Source organism: Bos taurus, chromosome 8 (genome assembly GCF_002263795.3).
Source record: "Bos taurus isolate L1 Dominette 01449 registration number 42190680 breed Hereford chromosome 8, ARS-UCD2.0, whole genome shotgun sequence".
Taxonomy (NCBI): Eukaryota; Metazoa; Chordata; class Mammalia; order Artiodactyla; family Bovidae; genus Bos; species Bos taurus.
The window spans coordinates 3,176,171-3,196,720 of record NC_037335.1 but is presented as its reverse complement, the minus strand read 5'-3'; the positions used below and the strand labels follow the sequence as shown (position 1 = coordinate 3,196,720).

General features: G+C 38.5%; 1 long non-coding RNA gene across 2 annotated transcripts in view; it reads left to right on the top strand.

Annotated features, from left to right (window-relative positions):
* Nucleotides 1-312: 312 nt before the first annotated feature.
* LOC104969247 (uncharacterized) overlaps nt 313-20,550 on the top strand; it is a 38,408-nt gene continuing 18,170 nt past the window's right edge. The window contains exons 1-2 of one of the 2 annotated variants that reach the window (XR_808098.4): nt 313-509; nt 16,888-17,042. This is a non-coding gene — a long non-coding RNA (uncharacterized lncRNA). Of the gene's footprint in view, nt 510-9,076; nt 9,802-16,887; nt 17,043-20,550 lie in introns of those variants that run through there. The other variant, XR_808100.4, reaches the window with a different exon arrangement.

Sequence of the window (20,550 nt, the reverse complement as noted above, 5' to 3'; positions counted from 1 at the left end):
AACATTCATAAATAGTTACTGAACAGACACATACCAAGAACCTCTTACGATGTCACCATTTGTCTACAAGACAAAAATCAAAAGGAGAAAACTTATAATTTCCTTTGTGTTTTCATGGTAAGACAATGAAATATTGTATGAGAGGGAAAGATGAATTTGATAACACGTAGAAAAAACTCACAAGCTGAAAATCAGTGACTGCAATAGCTTTTCTGAAGTAGGTGATAGTTTTATTTGGTTTTCGTGGCAGCAACTTTCACAGACTAACATGGAAGTAAGTCAACGGAAGATCTGTTTGTTGTTCTTGTGTCTGCTTCTTGGCAACCACATGGACTGTAGCCTGCCAGGCTCCTCTGTCCTCAGGATTCTCCAGGCAAGAATATTGCAGTGGATTGCCATTTTCTTCTTTAGGGGATCTTCCCAACCCAAGGATTGAACCTGTGTCTCCTGCATTGGCAAGGGGATTCTTTACTGCTGAACCACCAGGGAAGCCTAAAATCTGTTTAGGGGTGAGTAAATGAAAAAGGCTAGTAAATATTAAGCATTTATACAGAGAACTGAGTTAAAGTGAGAAAAGGGTATTTATAGAAGCTCTTTATTTCAAAATTAAGGTATACAAATCACACTATAGAAAAAGGAACAAGCCACTTTAGTTATTTTATACAGAACGTGATTGGATGTGGGACATTTGATGATTCTTGATTATGTTCATAATCTCTTTAGTTGACACTCATGGTTTTGATAAAATGGCTGATATAAATCCACAGCGTGTTATCTATAATATTTTACTGTGAAAGTATCCGTTAAAGGAGGAATCCTTTTGAGCACCCACATGGCTTAGAAATATTGCCCAAGTCTGTGCACTCTGGGAGGGCTTCTTTCTTATCTCCACTTAAGGGCTCCTTGTGGCCAGACTTCCAGTCTTGTTTCTCTCAAGCTTCTCACCATCTTGCAACCTGACTTCTCACTGATCATTAAAAATCTGTGAATATACTTCTGTACATGTAACTTTCCAAGAAAAGCAAAAACCTTGATGGGTTATTGGAAGTTCTATCTGCCAAGATTTTTCTCGCTACTGTTGTTCAGGGCTTCTCCTGGGTGGTAATGTTACCTTGCAGTTGTCCAATTCTGACAAATAGCAAGTTCTATCGCATAACTATATATAAACCAGGCTTGAATCTTTTCTTTTTGGACAACCATCATATGAAACACTGCTGGAGGCTATAAACAGAATAGGTCTATTGCAAATATGAGCAGGCAACGAATCTTTCTTGTGCTGTTACACTGCTATCAGAACCTGCTGTCTACCTCTTTTGAAATACACCACATTCACTTTGTGATGGAATTCTGCTGCATGCACAAAGCTGTAGGACTTGAAAGATAGGATAATACCCACATTCTTTGGGGCTGGTCAATTCAGTCATCACTTAGAGTCCTACTGCTGGATCTTTCTTGTTGGACTCAGCAAGGAGCTGTTTATGAAAACTTGAATAATTATCACTAAAGAGAGCACTGCTTTTTAATGAAACAAGGCATGGTGTTTCTTCTGCTGAGCATATCACAGGTGCTATTAAGCTTACAAACATATTGCAGATAGTCTGAATTCTATTATGTCTGCTGAGAACTGGAAACTGAAGTTCAACTGGCAGTTCAGCCTCCCCTGCAATAGGAAAAAGGCAGCATTCTTTTGTCCCGGAAACACTTGAAGCAGGATGCCTCACCAACTCTTCAGTAGATAAAGAAGAGCAACACAAACACTACGGTAAATGTCTCATCAAAAATCTCTAGAAAAAAAAAAAAAAACAGAAAATGACATGCTATTTCCTCTTCTCAGTCAGCAGAAGAGATGGAACCTCATTGTTCACTTCGGAGAGAAAAGCTGAGTCTGATGTAGGACCTCCAGAAAATTCACTGAGATGCCAAGTCCCTCAATGTTTCTGAGTTTAATTTCCTACTTTTCAGCATTGCTATTTCTTACCAAAGTAGGTGGATAGCCTACTACTTCCTGCATCGCTGAAGCTTCTGAACAAACTGTCATCAGCCCTGTGAGACATCAGGGAGATTGTGGGGTAGTCAAAGTTTTTTAGAAATAAGGTACAGTAGTAAGAAAGTATTACTGTAGTGAAGGTTTATATCCGTAACCGATTAAAGTAACCATGATGACCTTGCCACATTCACAGTGCTCCATTGGCTTCTGCCATTTCTGAATGTTATCCGTGGTGCATTGACATGGTAATAGCCCCTCAATGAATCACACCTCCTATACCCTCATCTTTCCAGTTTGACTCTGGCTTGCTCATGAGACAGCCTCCCCATTTCCTGGCCATTGGTATAGTAGCATATATGAAAAGCATTGCCTTGAAAACTCCTTGTTCTTTAAGTCTTCCCCTCTTATTATAGAAACTTTTCTGGGACCATGTTAAAAATCAGATTAGGCTCTTATGAGATGAGAGCATCTGGAAAACATGCCAGTATTTCCAACCAACCCATGATTCCAGTGGAAGCCCAAATGCCTGAAGAGCCCAGCCTACACCACGGGAAATAGAGGAGGCAACTCAATCCAACACAGTCCAAAGTGTAAACCTTCAGAGCTAGAATAAAGTGAATGATTGTTTAAGGTTCCTAAATTTGAGAGAGTAGTTTGTTGGGGATAAATAGGTAATCAGTAGAGAAATTGGTGGCTGGAATTGGGGCTATTACAAAAATATAATGCTTATGATAGAGTCTATGGAAATGGTTGGGCCGTGGAAGCTGGCCGGGCACGAGGAAATAGTAGGCAAAGGTGACAAATAAAGAAACACAATGAGGTAACAGCTAATGGGGGCTGAAAGATGATGAGTCTTGTCATTCAAAAACAATTGTCAGCCCACATAAGTACAGGCAACTGACTTTCGACAAAGGAGCAAAGGCAACACAATGGAGAATGAAGCAAAGAAAGTGTTTTCAATAAATGATGTTGAAGCAACTGGACATCCACATGCCAAAAAAAAACAATGAAATTAGATGAAACTCCTATACTCTTCACCAAATTTAACTTAAAATAGATCAAGACCTAAGTAAAAATGCAAAACTGTAAAAGTTCTAGAAGATAATATAGGAGAAAACTTCGATGATTTGGGTATTATGGTGCCCTTTAGTTTTAAAACCAAAGACACTATTCATGAAAGAAATAATGGAAAACTTAGATTTCATTAAAATTAAAAACTTTTTCTCTGTGAAAGATAATGTCAAGAGAAGGAGAAGACAAGTCACAGACTGGTAGAAAATAGCTGCAAAAGTCACATCTGGTGAAGGACTGATATCCTAAATATACAAAGAGCTCTTGTAATTCAATAATAAGAAAACAACCAATTTAAATATGGTCCTGGAACTTCCTTGGTGGTCCGGTGGTTAAGAATAGGCTGCCAGTGCAGGGGGTGCACAAGTTTGATCCATGGTCTGGGAAGATTCCACATGCCTTGGAGCAACTGAGTCCATGAGCCACAATTACTGAAGCCTGCATGCTCTAGATTCTGTGTTCCACAACACAAGAAGCCACTGCCAGGAGAAGCCCACACAGCACAACACAGAGTAGCCACGACTTGCCACCAACTAGAGAAAGCCCACACACAACAACTAAGGCTCAGCACAACCAAATAAACAAAACTTTGTTCAGAGGCCTCTCACTAAAGATACACAGACCGCAAACAAGCATATAAAAAATCCACATCATAAGGCAGAGATTAGGAAAATGCAAAAATAGCCAAAATTCAGATACCACCGCACACCTAATAGAATAACCACAATCTGGAACAATGGAAAATATGAAATGTGGGCAAGGATGCTCAGCAACAGGAACTTTCCTTCATAATGGCGGGAAAGTAAAATGGTACAGCCAGCTGGGTGGTTTCTTATACAGTCCAGAAATTGTGATTGGAACTTACCCAAAGGAATTTGAAATTTATATCCACACAAAGACAAATGAACAAGGATGTTTATAGCAGCTTTATTCATAATTGCCAAAATTTAGAAGAGGTCCTTCAGTAGGTGAATGGATAAATAAATTGTGCTACCTTCAGCTTTGAAAAGAAATGAACTATCAAATCATGAAAAGACATGTGAGTTCAGTTCAGTTCAGTTGCTCAGTCATGTCCAATTGTTTGTGGCCCCTTGAGCTGCAGCACATCAGGCCTCCCTGTCGAACACCAACACCCGGAGCCTACCCAAACTCATGTCCATTGAGTCAGTGATGCCATCCAACCATCTCATCCTCTGTCATCCCATCTCCTCCTGCCTTCAATCCTTTCCAGCATCAGGGCCTTTTCAAATGAGTTAGCTCTTTGCATCCTGTGGCCAAAGTATTGGAGTTTCAGCTTCAACATCAGACCTTCAAATGAACACCCAGGACTGACTTTTAGGATGGACTGGTTGCATCTCCTTGCAGTCCAAGGGATTCTCAAGGGTCTCTCCAACACCACAGTTCAAAAGCATCAATTCTTCGGTGTGCAGCCCTCTTTATAGTCCAACTCTCACATCCATACATGACTAGTGGAAAAACCATAGCCTTGAATAGATGGACCTTTGTTGGCAAAGTAATGTGTCTGATTGTTAATATGCTGTCTAGGTTGGGCATAACTTTCCCTCCAAGGAGTAAGCGTCTTTTAATTTCATGGCTGCTATCACCATCTGCACTGATTTTGGAGCCCAGAAAAATAAAGTCAGCCACTGTTTCCACTGTTTCCCCATCTATTTCCCATGAAGTGATGGGACCAGATGCCATGATCTTAGTTTTCTGAATGTTGAGCTTTAAGCCAACTTTTTCACTCTCCTCTTTCACTTTCATCACTTTTTGTTTAGTTCTTCTTCACTTTCTGCCACAAGGGTGGTGTCATCTGCATATCTGAGGTTATTGATATTTCTCCCGGCAATCTTGATTCTACCTTGTGCTTCCTCTAGCCCAGCATTTCTCATGATGTACTCTGCATATAAGTTAAATAAGCAGGGCAACAATATACAGCCTTGACGTACTCCTTTTCCTATTTGGAACCAGTCTGTTGTTCCATGTCCAGTTCTAACTGTTGCTTCTTGACCTGCATAAAGGTTTCTCAAGAGGCAGGTCAGGTGGTCTGGTATTCCCAACTCTTTCAGAATTTTCCACAGTTTATTCTGATCCACACAGTCAAAGGCTTTAGCATAGTCAATAAAGCAGAAATAGATGTTTTTCAGAAACTCTCTTGCTTTTTCAATGATCCAGCAGCTGTTGGCAATTTGATCTCTGGTTCCTCTGCCCTTTCTAAAACCGACTTGAACATCTGGAAGTTCACGGTTCATGTATTGCTGAAGCCTGGCTTTGAGAATTTTGAGCATTACTTTGCTAGTGTGTGAGGTGAGTGCAATTTTATGCAGTAGTTTGAGCATTCTTTGGCATTGCCCTTCTTTGGGATTGGAATGAAAACTGACCTTTTCCAGTCCTGTGGCCACTGCTGAGTTTTCCAAATTTTCTGACATATTGAGTGCAACACTTTCACAGCATCATCTCTGAGGATTTGAAATAGCTCAACTGGAATTCCATCACCTCCAATAGCTTTGTTCGTAGTGATGCTTCCTAAGGCCCACTTGACTTCATTTTCCAGGTGTCTGGCTTTAGGTGAGGGATCATACCGTTTCAATTAACTGGCTCATGAAGTTCTTTTTTGTACAGTTCTTCTGTGTATTCTTGCCACCTCTTCTTAATATCTTCTGCTTCTGTTAGGTCCATACCTTTTCTGTCCTCTATTGAGCCCATCTTTGCATGAAATATTCCCCTGGTATCTCTAATTTTCTTGAAGATATCTCTAGCTTTTCCCATTCTATTGTTTTCCTCTATTTCTTTACATTGGTCACTGAAAAAGGCTTTCTTATCTCTCCTTGCTATGCTTTGGAACTCTGCATTCAAATGGATATAATCTTTCCATTTTCCCTTTGCTTTTCACTTCTCTTATTTTCACAGCTATTTGTAAGGCCTCCTCAGACAGCCATTTTGCTTTTTTGCATTTCTTTTTCCCGGGGATGGTCTTGATCCCGGTCTCCTGTACAATGTTCCAGACTTCTGTCTATAGTTCACTAGGTACTCCCTCTATCAGATCTAGTCCCTTCAATCTATTTCTAACTTGCACTGTATAATCATAAGGGATTTGATTAAGTCATACCTGAATGGTTAGTGGTTTCCCCACTTTCTTCAATTTAAGTCTGATTTTGGCAATAAGTAGTTCATGATCTGATCCACAGTCAGCTCCTGGTCTTGTTTTTGCTGACTGTATAGAGCTTCTCCATCTTTGGCTATAAAGAATATAATCAATCTGATTTCACTGTTGGCCATATGGTGAAAAGACATGAAGGAGTCTTAAATACGTATTACTACGTGAAAAAAGCCAACCTGCAAACCCTACAGACTATATGAATCCAACTATATGACATCCTGGAAAAGGAAAAACTATGGATACAGTAAAAAGATCAGTAGCTGACTAAGGCTGAATGTGGACTAAGTGAACTACACTGAATGTTGCTATGATGACAATACATGTTTTTATACCTTCTTCCAAATCCATAGAATGTACAACACCAAGAGTGAACCAGATGGTAAACTATGTACTCTGGGTTATTATGCCATGTCAGTGCAAGTTAATCAATTGTTAACCAGTCCACCACTGATGTGGTATGTTAAAATTGGGGAGAGGGTTTAATCTACTTGGGAGGGGCTGGGGTGTATATGGAAAATTTCTGTACCTTTGCCTCAACTTTGCTTTGAACATAAAATAACTCTAAAAAGAATTTTTAAAAACATTGTTGAAAGTTGCCTGTGATAACAAGGGTGATATGAAACACACCTAATGAATATGTGGACCTCAGTTTCTAGCAAGAACTTCTCTGAATTGCTTAGAGTCACAAAGTAAAGTTTAGGGAACCCAAAGTCTCCATCCTCCTCCTGAGACAATTACTACCCTTAGTTACCAATTTTGGCAAGGTTGAACTATTTTGAATTATATTTCTGAGGTTGAGAAGTGATTCTTCTGTTATCTGGAGAATTTTTCTTAAAGAGTTGCTTAATTTTGCAAGTTAAATATTTTAATTCTTGTTATTTTGCAATTCATGGATTCATGGCTTCCCTCATGACCACTGCCATTCTGGTAACTGGTCAACAGGCACATGTGCTTCATCCCCTTATTCTCCCAGATGGTTCCTTTCTAGGTCACGTCGAGTTGTTAAAATAATTTCAGAGATGCAGAAAATCCTTCAGAGATATTTTCTGATAAAATTCAAACCTTGAAATACTGCTTCTTAAATCCCATTCTTAGTTTTAATGTTTTTCCTAACCATTGAAAATCTGAAATTTACTCTCCCTGTTTGTTCATGATAAGTTCTAAGGCATACATATGTGTGTACAATTGTCCAAGCTCAGTGAACACAGTAAATATTTATCTTATGTAAATTTTATATCAAAACTATCAGTAAACATTAAAAATATGCAATGGTATGCATATGGAAGTATTCAGAGGAAATCTACTGACATCTCAGATTTGAAATGTTAACAGAAAATAAGATGGAGTGTGGGTAGATAAAAGGATGGATACAGGATAGATATGTGAGAAGCAAACCTGGTAAAATGTGATTCTAGATCTTGTTTGTGGGTAAACCAAGGCTTCACTGTAACAATTTCCCCAACTTTTCTCCATGTTTGAAAATTTTTACAGTAAAATGTTAGGAGAGAAGTTCCAAGACTGGTGTATTATTCTCCAGAATATGTGGAAATTAGTATTCTCTTCCAGAAATTCTCTTAAGTCTCTTTTCTTACTGAAAACTCTGAATAGCATTTTGAGACTTCATCAGCATTCAAAAAACTAAGATCATGGAATCCAGTCCCATTACTTCATGGCAAATGGATGGGGAGATAATGGAAACAGTAACAGATTTTATTTTCTTGGACTCTAAAAATCACTGTGGATGGTGACTGTAGCCACAAAATTAAAAGATTCTTGCTTCTTGGAAGGAAAGCTGTGACAAACCTAGACAGCATATTAAAAAGCAGAGACATCACTTTTCTGACAAAGATCCATATAGTCAAAGCTATGGTTTTTCCAATAGTCATGTATGGATGTGAGAGTTGGACCATAAAGAAGACTGAGCCCTGAAGAATTGATATTTTCAAATTATCAATTTGAAATTGATAATTTCAATTTCTGGAGAAGGCTCTTAAGAGTCTGTTCGACAGCAGGGAGATCAAACCAATGAATTCTAAAGGAAATCAACCCTGACTATTCATTGGAAGGATTGATGATGAAGCTGAAGCTCCAATACTTTGGCCACCTAATGCAAAGAGCCAACTCACTGGAAAAGACCCTGATGCTGAGAAAGATTGAGAACAGGAGAAGAAGGTGGAAACAGAAGATGAGATGGTTGGATGGCATTACTGGCTTAATAGACATGAGTCTGAGCAAATTCCAGGAGATAGTGAAGGACAGGGGAGCCTGGCATGCTTCAGTCATTGGGGTTGCAAAGAAGTCGGACATGACTTAGGAATTGAACAACAAAACTACTTAAATTGTTGCCTGAAAATATTTCCTTGGTTTTGTTGCCACCAAAATCTTGGCTTTCTCTGCCCACCAAAGCTGAATAAAAAATGTGGAGGCAGTTTGCGGGAAATAGAGAGGTGACTTTAATCCTCAGCCGGCAGAAGGAAGACATAGCTGGCTCATGCGTCTGAAACTGTGTCCCTCCCTTCCATGGGAAATCTGGAGTATTATATAAGATGCTGCTGCTGCTGCTAAGTCGCTTCAGTTGTGTCCGACTCTGCGTGACCCCATAGATGGCCTCCTACCAGGCTCATCTGTCCCTGGGATTCTCCAGGCAAGAACACTGGAGTGGGTTGCCATTTCCTTCTCCAATGCATGAAAGTGAAAAGTGAAAGTGAAGTCGCTCAGTCGTGCCCAACTCTTCACGACCCCATGGACTGCAGCCCACCAGGCTCCTCCGTCCGTGGGATTTTCCAGGCAAGAGTACTGGAGTGGGTTGCCATTGCCTTCTCCGATTATATAAGATGAGGGCTTATATAATGGTGACTTACAACAGTGTAAGGATCTTATATTGTTTCTCTTGCATTGTTTCAAAAACAGTCGTAGGCTGGGGTCAGGGAGCCTGGTAATTGGGTCTGGCATCCAGCCGTTTAGTAGTTGCTTCTGTTGTCATTTGTATATTGCACTGGCTTTCTTTCTGTAATGCAGAAGGAGAAAAAAATACAAGGGACGATCTGTGAGGAGAGTGCTGTAAAGTTTAGCACCAGATATAGGATGTAATTAGCATAGAGGCAAAGGATAATAGGTACAAAATGTAGCTCATGCCCAGTTAGGGGGCAGTAAGGGAGTTGGTGATGGACAGGGAGGCCTGGCATGCTGCAGTTCATGGGGTGGCAAAGAGTCGGACACGACTGAGTGACTGAACTGAACTGAAAGCAAACTTATTTACAGATATACAGAGTTAGAAAAGCAAACTTAGTTACAGACTACAGATTAGTAACAGTTAAAGTGAAACATAGAAGTGATCAGACCTGTTCACTGTTCTCTTTATCTTCTTTGTTTTCAGGGAAGAAGAAAAAAAAAAATCTCATTCCTTTTTTTCCCCTTTTCACTGCAGCACTTTCACTGGTTGTATTTATTTTTATTTTTTTGGATTACTGTTTGTGCTGTGATTGTCTCAATAAAAGATTGTGATGTTCTCTGAAAATTCAGTTGGAATTTTATCATCAGAAGATTTACAATTACATGAGTCATTTTTATTCTTCTGTTGCAGGTGAGACTCCGGTGATTCTTTTATCTCAGGGACTGGCAGCCTCAGAAAACAGAAAGTGATGAGACCAGTCATCTGTTCAGAGTCGGATGACCCTAGATAGAGGCAGATAGTGATGGCTGCTGGCACAAAGCCATGGAACCCACTGTCTGCATAGATGGGGATGTTGACTTCAAAAATATTCACAGCCTAAAAGTTAAGACTTATGTTTTATTTGGTGGGTATTTTTAGGACGTCAAGCCCAGGAGACAGGATCTCAAGTGACCCTGAGAGAGCTCCTCCAGGGAGGCAGGGGAAGGAGCCAGGTTATATAGAAGTTTGCAACAGAGGGCAGGTAATCTGAATGCCAAAGGTATTTTTGTGAACTAAAGAAAACCAGATATCTCAAATTAAGGAATTTAGTGCTTTTCTGTGTATGAGGAGATGATTACTGAAATCATTCCTTTCATATGCATCTCAGCTCTCTGGGCCCAGTGCCTGGTGGTTTTCACAACCTGAGCTCCCCTGGGTTTGCTGGAGGGAGTGGCTGCAGTCTAATGACTGTCAGATTCCAGGTGTTCTTCTCCCTCCTGAGTCCCTTCAGGGCTCACCAGCTCACATTGGAGGGCCAGCATTGCTGACGACTGTGACATTCTTACTTACTGATATGGTAGAAAATATGTATTTCTCAGGAAATAGACCTCAACATCTTCCTTCCTGGTCAAACAGCAGAAGAAAGCCCTTATTTCAACCTACTTGTTTACCCAGTAAGAATGTGTGTGTGCTAAGTCGCTTCAGTAGTGTCTGACTCTTTGAGACCCCATGGACTATAGCTCACCAGGCTCCTCTGTCCATGGGATTCTCCAGGCAAGAATACTGGAGTGCATTGCCATTCCCTTCTCCAGGGGATCATCCCAACCCAGGGATCAAACCCATGTCTCCTGCACTGGCAGGCAGGTTCTTTACCTCTAGTGCCACCGACCTAGGTTTTATTACAATGCTCACAATTCACATGGTTAATTGTGACAGAAGAACTGAAGAACTATATGCAGTTCTTCAGTTTCCTGTACAATGATTGCTATATGGATCACACCAGGTATTTTGAGGTCCCTATTTAGTTAGTTCCTCTGTTCATTTGCTTAATTTCACACTCATCAAAAATAATAAAATTTTGATACAAAGGGGAAAATGTTTATTTTACTATAAAAATTATAACTGAAAGTTTTAAACTGTAAAAGTATAACTGAAAGTTTTAAAAGATAAAAGCTAACAAAAAGGTCAGCCAACAAAGACAGTGCTAATGTATCTCCAGTAATAATACACATTTAAAAACTGGATGACAGACACATATAAGACAAAATAAGGCAGATTTTTTGGCCATTTAGAAAATGGAAAATTTCCATGTTTTAATCTGTATCAAGGCATTCCTTCACAAAATGTAATAATTGCTGCAATTGCTGCCACCTGGATTCTGGTTAATCTTAGTATCATTGCATAGTCTGGGATCAATCTTGATTATAGTCAAGGACTGTGTAACAAAACCTAACTTGGTAGTTTATGGTTAAGGAAGGAACCTGAGATCTTCTGAATTTAATCTGCACAGGCTGCTATTGTTGAAAAAAAAAAATGTGCACAATGTGGGAGTGTCAAGTTAAGCTTAATTTGGGGCAAAATGAGGACTGCAGCCCAGAAGACAGCATTTCAGATGGCTCTGGGAAACTGTTGCTAGGAGGTGAGGGGAGGAGCCAGGTTATATAAAAGTTTTGCAACGAATGGCAGGTCATCTGAATGTCAAAATAGTACTGTTAATTAAAGAAACCAGATACATTAGGTTAAGGAGTTTAGCACTTCTCTATGTATGGGAAGATGCAAGAGTCTGGGCTCACTGAAATCATTCCTTTGATCTGCACTTCAGCTATCTTGGGCCAGTATCCTGAGTTTTCACATCCTGAGTTTCCTCAGGGCTCACTGTGGGGAGTGGCTACAGGCTGATGGCTGCTAGATGCCAGGTATGTTTTTCCTGCCTGAGTTCCCTGAGGGCTCACAAGCTCAGCATCCATGGTGGCTGCAGTCACTGATGACTGTGGGATCCTTGTTTACTGCTCTGTCAGGCAATATTCCATTTCTCACTGTCCATACCCTAATCTCTATGAAAGTTAGATGCCAACCAAGCTTGCTCTCTGTTGCTTTATCACAAATCCTGTGAATTTTCAGTATCCCTGAAGATACTGGCTCTAAAGATGGAAATGGTAGCATATGATTTTCAAAGGTGATGAACTATTGCTAAATCTAAAGTGATCACAAACATTTGTTGAACTCTAGTGCATGGAACTCATTTAAGTGCTTTGTGTGCCTTAACTCAAGTGTACTATCATCATTACTCTTTTGCAGATAAGAGATTTGGGGCTAATGACATTAAAAACATTTCCAAAAGTTTAAAATGTCACTAAAAATTGTAATTGGGATTTAAACTCAACCAAGATGGTTCCAAACTTATGTTTGTAATCATACTGAAGCATCTGGTTTGTGGGGTCTGGTTTGTGGGATTAATGAGTTAACCAACTCTTTATTCTTTGTGTTTAAATCTCCAGATATAAGTTCTAGCAAAAAGCCCAGTATCTCAGTGCCATTCAAAGTGTCCCACCTCCTTTCAAATTGCACAACCCAGTATTATGAGGAATACAACATTTACCCAAACAAATTATTGATAGTAGTAATAATATTTATTGCTCATTGTGGGCCTTATAGTGGAGAAGGCAATGGCACCCAACTCCAGCACTCTTGCCTGGAAAATCCCATGGACGGAGGAGCCTGGTGGGCCGCAGTCCATGGGGTCGCTAAGAGTCAGACAAGACTCAGCAATTTCACTTTCACATTTCAGTTTCACACATTGGAGAAGGAAATGGCAACCCACTCCAGTGTTCTTGCCTGGAGAATCCCAGGGACGGGGCAGCCTCGTGGGCTGCCGTCTATGGGGTCACACAGAGTTAGACACAACTGAAGTGACTTAGCAGTAGCAGCAGCAGTGAGCCTTATATACATATTTTACTTTTGCATTCATGATCTCATGATTCTAATAGCAATGTTAATATCTGCTGCTGCTGCTGCTGCTACTGCTAAGTTGCTTCAGTCATGTCCAACTGTGTGACCCCATAGATGGCAGCCCACCAGGCTGCCCCGTCCCTGGGATTCTCCAGGCAAGAACACTGGAGTGGGTTGCCATTTCCTTCTCCAATGCGTGAAAGTGAAAACTGAAAGTGAAGTTGCTCAGTCGTGTCCGACTCTTAGCGACCCCATGGACTGCAGCCTACCAGGCTCCTCCATCCATGGGATTTTCCAGGCAAGAGTACTGGAGTAGGGTGCCATTGCCTTCTCCAATGTTAATAGCTACTTACAATTATTACATATTTACAGATGAGGAAACTGAAGCTTATGAAAGTTTGCTTACATGATGTAAAGAAATTACAAATGTGCCTGTAACATCCACAGAGCTGTCTGCCAATTGCAGGTGCCCAGTGAGCAGGAAAAGAAAGTGAGGTCATGTAGACTATAACTGGTTTAGTCAGTATAATGTAAATCAAGTCCTCTCTGTACACGATGTCATAATTGCATATGGGGACCCTTTTCATTACCTTCTACTTGAACCTGGATCATTTGGCCTGTTCTGTATGCTCTGCTTCTTCTCTGGATCTCAGATGACTCTCTTCTGACCCATTATAGTCCCAGGGATCATTCACTCATGTTTTTGCCTGATGAAATAGAAAATGAGGATTTGTTGTTTCCAAATAAGTGATTAAATATACAAGTCAAAATATGAAAATAGGGAAAAGTGTGACGGGTTTGCTATGGGTTTCCCAACCTTACTTCCCACTCAAATTATGATTTTTTCACCATGTTTCAATATTGTAGAGGATGTAAAAACAACAACAACGAAGTCTTTCCTGTATACTCTCAGGTTCAGGAAAGAAGTGACTGAAGTCTGCAAATCAAATTGATAAAAGACAGGTGAGCAGGAGAAAGGTTCGTTTTGCATGCATACAGGGAGCCTCACAGAAAAGAAGTGGAAACCACAAAGAAGTGGTTAGATCTAGAGGCTTATAAGTCGTTTTAATCATGGGCAATAAATTGTGAAGTAATTAGACAAAGGAAGGGAAAGTTGTGTTTCTAGGGCAATAAATTACAATAGGTAAAATACATGGGGGAAAACTAATGGAAGATTAGGGTTATTTAGTAAGGTTTATTATGTGACTCAATTTGATGCTTTCATCATTTAAAAGAGTTGAAAGTGTTTTCAGTGACTGAGTCATGCTCATCTTCCTGGTTCTGGAAGAAGTCACACCTTTGCAAAGGGAAATGTGTGTCCTGCTTTTCTACTGAAAGGGGAAGGGCAGAAAGTTAATTGCTTTCAGCTCAAAACAAACCAGGGACGAGCGGGGAAGGATAAATTGGAAGACTAGAACTGACATACATACTCCTATATATAAAACAGATTAACAAGGACCTACTGTATAGCACAGGGAAGTCTACTTAATACTCTGTAATGACCTATGTGGTAAAATAATTTAACAAAGAGTGGACATATGTATATGTATAACTGATTCACTTTTTTGTACATCTAAAACTAACATAACATTGTAAATCAACTATACCTCAGTAAATATTTTAAAAAATTGTTTTGTCAAAGAAGAATATTTTGGTACAGCAAATTCTGATTTCCTTCAACATATAATTAATATTATGAAGTTTTAAACCTAAAACATGACTTCCTAGTTTCAGGTATATAAAATTAAAATTATCATAAAATTAACATTAACAACTCAAGTATTTTTAAGAAAAAGATATTTAAATTGATTTCCAATTTAAATGTTAAAATCATGCATTTGAAAGACTTTAGCATACCTTTGAATTATAGATGGTCTTCTTAGAGTGCATTTTCTTTTTATAATTGATACTTTCCTCATTTAGTAGATTATGTAGTCACATAATGAGTTTGAAAACTCATTAACAAATTAGAGATAAAACCAGTACATCTTTTTGAATTACAGTTTTTATACCAAGCCTAACTATATATCTGCTGCTAAGTCGCTTCAGTCGTGTCTGTGCGACCCCATAGATGGCAGCCCACCAGGCTCCCCCATCCCTGGGATTCTCCAGGCAAGAACACTGGAGTGGGTTGCCATTTCCTTCTCCAATGAACTATATATCTACCAGGAAATAAAAGTTGGTTTAAAAGGGAGGTTTTTTTTTTTTTTTTTTTTTTTTAGTGTATTACATGATATAAAGAATGTCTAGTGCTCCAAAAATAAAATTTTACTTTATAGTATTGGAAAACTTACTGTTTAAGGATTACTGCAAAAAGACTGCAAACTTTCAAAGTTAGAAATGCAGATTTTGATTACTTTTTGCCCCACTGTTTCTCCTTTACAGACTTATTATACTTGTTACAGTGAAATTTCTCAACAATCATCTGCTAAAAAGATTTTCTCTTGGATTATAGTTCTTTGTCTATTGTATTCTAATTAGAGATCTTTGTACGTTAAGATGAATATTTGCAACTAAAACCAAAGTAGAGTAAAACTATTTAATGTCCCTGAGAATTCTCATAACATCTGTTCCATAGCACTCATTCCACTTCTTGGGTTGTCCCACATCCTCACAAAAAAGTATGCTGAGACATCAACATTCACAGTCATCTTTTGTAATAAACATATGAGAATATTTTCAGTACTGTTCTCAGGTTTATGTGTTTTCTTTACATTATAATTATTCTTTAATTTTCAGTTAAAATGATAAAATTATTACCTTTTGGGGTAGTTGTTTTATTTTATTATACACTTAATTTAGAATATATGCATCTATCTTACAAATATACATGTTGATACATACATGCATTATATATCTAGTATATATCTATCCATTTGAATGTTGGAATCACCAGTTCGGCAACTTTACATTTATTCTTTCCACACAGTCAAATACAGTATGTCTTTTGTAGGCTTAAAACTTGTAATTATATGTATATGTTAGGCAAAAATGTTTAAAAAGTGACAAAAATGCCTTTTATGGATGCCATCTATACACACAAAAACTAACACACATATAGTATATAGTACATAGTAATAAGAATTATTAGGCATAAGTGTGTTTATATCACCTAGTTATCCTCCTTTTTGGAACCTAGAATGACTCACAGTCATCTCAGAACCGTATATTCATGACTCCACTCTTCCTTCTGCATCACCTTCCTTTTACCTTAGTTGCCCTAAGTGCTCAGCATACTTCAGCCTTGAGTTTCAAGCAGACAAATTCTATATCAGTTACTACAATCTATACATGATCAGTACTATTTTTCCTAAGTGGACAGACACATGCATTTCAAATAATCTTCCTGTCCCTCTTTGAAAAGTCTATGTGTTGAGAAATGCAATATTTGCTTTCATATTCATAAACAAGGATGTTACAGTCATCATGGTTTTCAACTCTCCATATGTGAATTCCTGAGTCCTAAGGGCACTTAGAAAGAAGACATGGCATCAGCCACCATGAGGCTGCAGCCACGCCCTATGGTGAGCCCAAAGGAAGCCTAGGATGTGAGAAACAGGATACTGGCCCCAGATAGCTGAGATGCATATGAAAGGAATGATTTCAGTAAGCCTAGACTACTGCATCTTCCCATACATAGAAAAGTGCTAAATTTCTTAACTTGGGATACCTGATTTTCTTTAATTCACAAAATATATATATAATATTTTTATATATTCAGATTACCTGTCTTTTGTTGCAAACTTCTATATCACCTGTCTCCTTATCTGAGATGGAGCAACTAGAGATGTGAGTTACTATCTCCCAGGCTTAAGTCCTAGAAATTTCTGCTGAATAAAACAACTCTCAACTTTAAGGTTGTGACTATTTTTTAAGTCTAAAGTGTCAGCTCCCATGTGTCAAATATTTCATATAAGTTCCAACAAAAAATATTTTCTTTGATGGATATAGAACTATTTCTGGCCAGCTGTTCTTTTTGTTTCCTAAATTGCATCACACTTAAATCTACATGTTAATCCTGTGGTTTGTATTTGTGTTCACAAGTCTGCCTTTTGTGTTTGCATGTAGGCTTCCTTCTAGATGACAAAGTCCTAAGTAGAGAGATGAGTCAGCTCAGTCTGTAGAAATTCCTGGAAGAATGTTTGCTTATCCAACTGCTTGATAGTTTCCTTGCTCACCTAAAGGTTCCTGTGAGAACACATGAAGATACCTTCACATCTCAGGTAACTATTATACAGTATATTCTAGAAATAAATTAATGAGCTTAAATTTAAAATAAACTCTTTATAACATGCTGGAATTTACAAAGACATCTTGCTACAAATCCTAATAAAAAGAACTTATGATTTAGTTGTAAAGCCACAACTAACTTACATATATATATGTAATATATATTACAGTTCCCTGCAATAGAGTGTGTTCTATCTGTCCAAAGTGAGATAAGTACAATATTATGGGAATAAATGAAGAAAAGACAGAAGATCAGGGTCTTTTGCTAGGTCATGGCATTTTCCATTTAAATCCCTGTATAAATATTGTCTCAAAATATATGTAAATTAAAACTTCTATCTTCCCCAGGAAATATGAACTAGTCATATTGCTTTCAAATCCTTTTTCCTGACAAAGTAAATATCTTTTACTATTAAGATTGGATTGACAATTTCTGAGAGATAAAACTATTACCATGAATTATATGGCAGCCTTGAAACATGCTAAATTAGCCTTTGCTAATTTATATTTAGAAATGGAAGAACCTGTGCACTTCAGATTTTTCTTAAGGATATAGCCTATTAGATTTAAATGAAAACTGGCATGAATTAGGAATATACCAAAATGAAGATCAGTGTAGTGATGAAATACAGTAATTCAGCATTACCTTAATGCCTCAGTGACAACAGCAAATACCAGTTGGCTGTGAAATTATTAACCCTCTGTACAATAAATGTTGATGTTTGAATTGTATCTGAGATTAATATGTAGTCTGGTTCAAAGCACATAATTCTTTATAAGCCAACATATAAGTATGCCTGATATAATAAGAACATCTATAAAGGAATAATCAAAAACATGTTAGCAATCTAAAAACTAAATTATATCAGATTTTTTACCTTTCTAAAGTAAATATTTAAATAATAAACTCTTAACACCTTTCATTTCAATCCAACTTGCCTAGAATTTATGTTTAGAGATACCAAATTAATGGAAACTTGAAGTTACCCTCAAATCCAATTCCCATCCTTCATTTTGTAAATACAAATGACCCCAGAGAGACTGAGGTGTGAAAGTGGTGTACCCTTGAACTTGCACACCGACCCTTCTTCCTTCCCTTCTCTGTACCAAACCCTCTGAGCTGAGGGATTTGAATGTTTGAAAAACCAAGTCCGCTGTATCAGAGTTCCCTCTCCTGTGACCATTATATGTTGTATTCGTGCCCAGTAGGGCATTTCCAGATTGTCATTTTTTCTTCTTATTTTCTGGCCACTCTCTCATCTTCATCTTATTCAAGGTCAGTAAAAGCCAGAGAGATCAGCAGTGAAAGAGGAAAGCTTTTTGATGTGCTTTTAAATGCCTAATCTGAATGGTTAGGCTAGATGGGGTTGTTCTAGACCTGTCCTGGGAAGCTCTTCTCTGTCCACTCTTGTGTCTGTAACCTTGCTCTCATTTGCCCTTCAGTAACTACTGAGACATCACCCCTTGTCTTAGTATCTTCACAGACATCTGAAAATTTCACATGCAGATCACCTCCATTTAGGAAGCTCAATTTCTTCCTGTTAGAGGCTTCCTGTTAGAGGCTTAGTCACTCAGTAGTGTCCAACTCTTTGAGACCCCATGGACTGTAGTCACGAGGTTTATCCACAGGGACTCTCCAAGCAAGAATACTAGAGTGGGTTGCCATGCTCTCCTCAGAGGCTCTCCTCAGTTCAGTTCAGTTGCTCAGTCATGTCCAACTCTTTGCAACACCATGAATCACTGCACACCAGGCCTCCCTGTCCATCACCAACTCCCAGAGTTCACTCAAACTCATGTCCATTGAGTCGGTGATGCTCTCCAAGGGTGGTCCTAATTTTGAAATCTTACTCTCTGGGGCTTTCTTCTTCTTCCCTGTAACATTTTCATAAGAGGAAGGCAATGGCAACCCACTCCAGTACTCTTGCCTGGAAAATTCCATGGATGGAGGAGCCTGGTAAGCTACAGTCCATGGAGTTTCAAAGAGTCGGATACGACTAAGCAGCTAACACATACACATGACTGCAGTCATCTGTAAAATGTCTTTCAGATTTAGCTGCTTTGTTTTGCTAAGTTGGCACTTTCTCTTATAATAGACTTCTGAGGTCCTGTTTTTCAATTAGAATTTTTTGATTAATTCTTCGTGATTTAGAGCATCTTTATCTCTTCAAAGAATCAGATTCAGTTAACCTAGAGTAACCTCAATTTGGTACATAACATAAGAAATGTTTTCTTTACTTCTACCTTTTATTACAGGCTTGTTTAGACAATCTTTTTCTGGTGACCTTAGCAGAACTTTAAAGGAAGATATAGGTAAAATATTGCAAGAGCAGAAAGCTAATTGGAATCTCAATTTAAAAATTAATTGCCATATCCTTCAACAATAAAGAGGTCAAACAAATCTCCACTGTATTTTGCCAGCAAGACATTTGCATTAGAAAAGATCAATAGAAGATAATATAACAGATTAATTTAGAAAGGGTAAATTAATTTGTTAACCCTTGTATTACCATTAGGGTGGGTGGTACTGAAGGAAATAGAACTGGTTTTGTCATAATTGGTCTTATTCCTGCTTTGAACAGAATTGTCTCTGAGAGTTTGCTATTATAATTATGGATATGCATGCAGTACGATGGGAAAACAGTTTTTCTGAACCTTTATGTAACTAGAGGCATGGGGCTTAGAGACCATCCAATGAATGGGTGTGTGTGTGTGTGTGTGTGTGTGTGTGTATGTGTGTTATTTTCAACATTTTGTAGATGTATGTATTTTCAATCAGGGTCCAGTGAAACATCTGTCACATTGAAAGGTTGTTGCTGAATCACAAAAGACGCCAGGATTCTTGGCCTCCAGAGAATTCAATCTGGGGCCAGAGATGAGGCTCGATTGCTCAGAGCTTTTGTGTAATAAAGTTTTATTAAAGTATAAAGGAGATAGGGAAACTTCTGACATGGACATCAGAAGTGGGCAGAATACCCACCTGCTCGTCTTTAGCTGGATGTTATATAGTTACTAGCAGTCTGTTAATGAAAGAAAGGAATGTCTTAAAACTCAGAGAATGGCACCAGGCCCTTCACCCACAAGATGTATTTTGGATAATCTTGGCACCAGGTGAGTCATCCCAGGCCATAAAATGGTTGACTTGAATCTTGTAGAAAGGCAGATTACCATACAAATAGTTTCATTTACATAGATTAGGAGAACAATGTCTGAGTATAACATACTGGTTTGTCAAGTCTCCTCTGTGCCATTAGGCTGAATGACTTGAGGAAAAGTTTGGGGTAAATGCATAGTAAGTACATTAACATAGCTTAAGACAAACATTTCCATAAGAAAAATGCATTGGTTAACTCAAGATTTGAGAAAAGTTAAATTCAGATGGAACCAGGTGTCATTATGGCAACAAACTATTTTAAGAGAAACCTCTTTTTAAATTTGTGTAGAAAAGGGAAAAAATACATCACTAGTTTGCTTCCTCCTGCCACTTAAGAGAGAAGAAAAAAC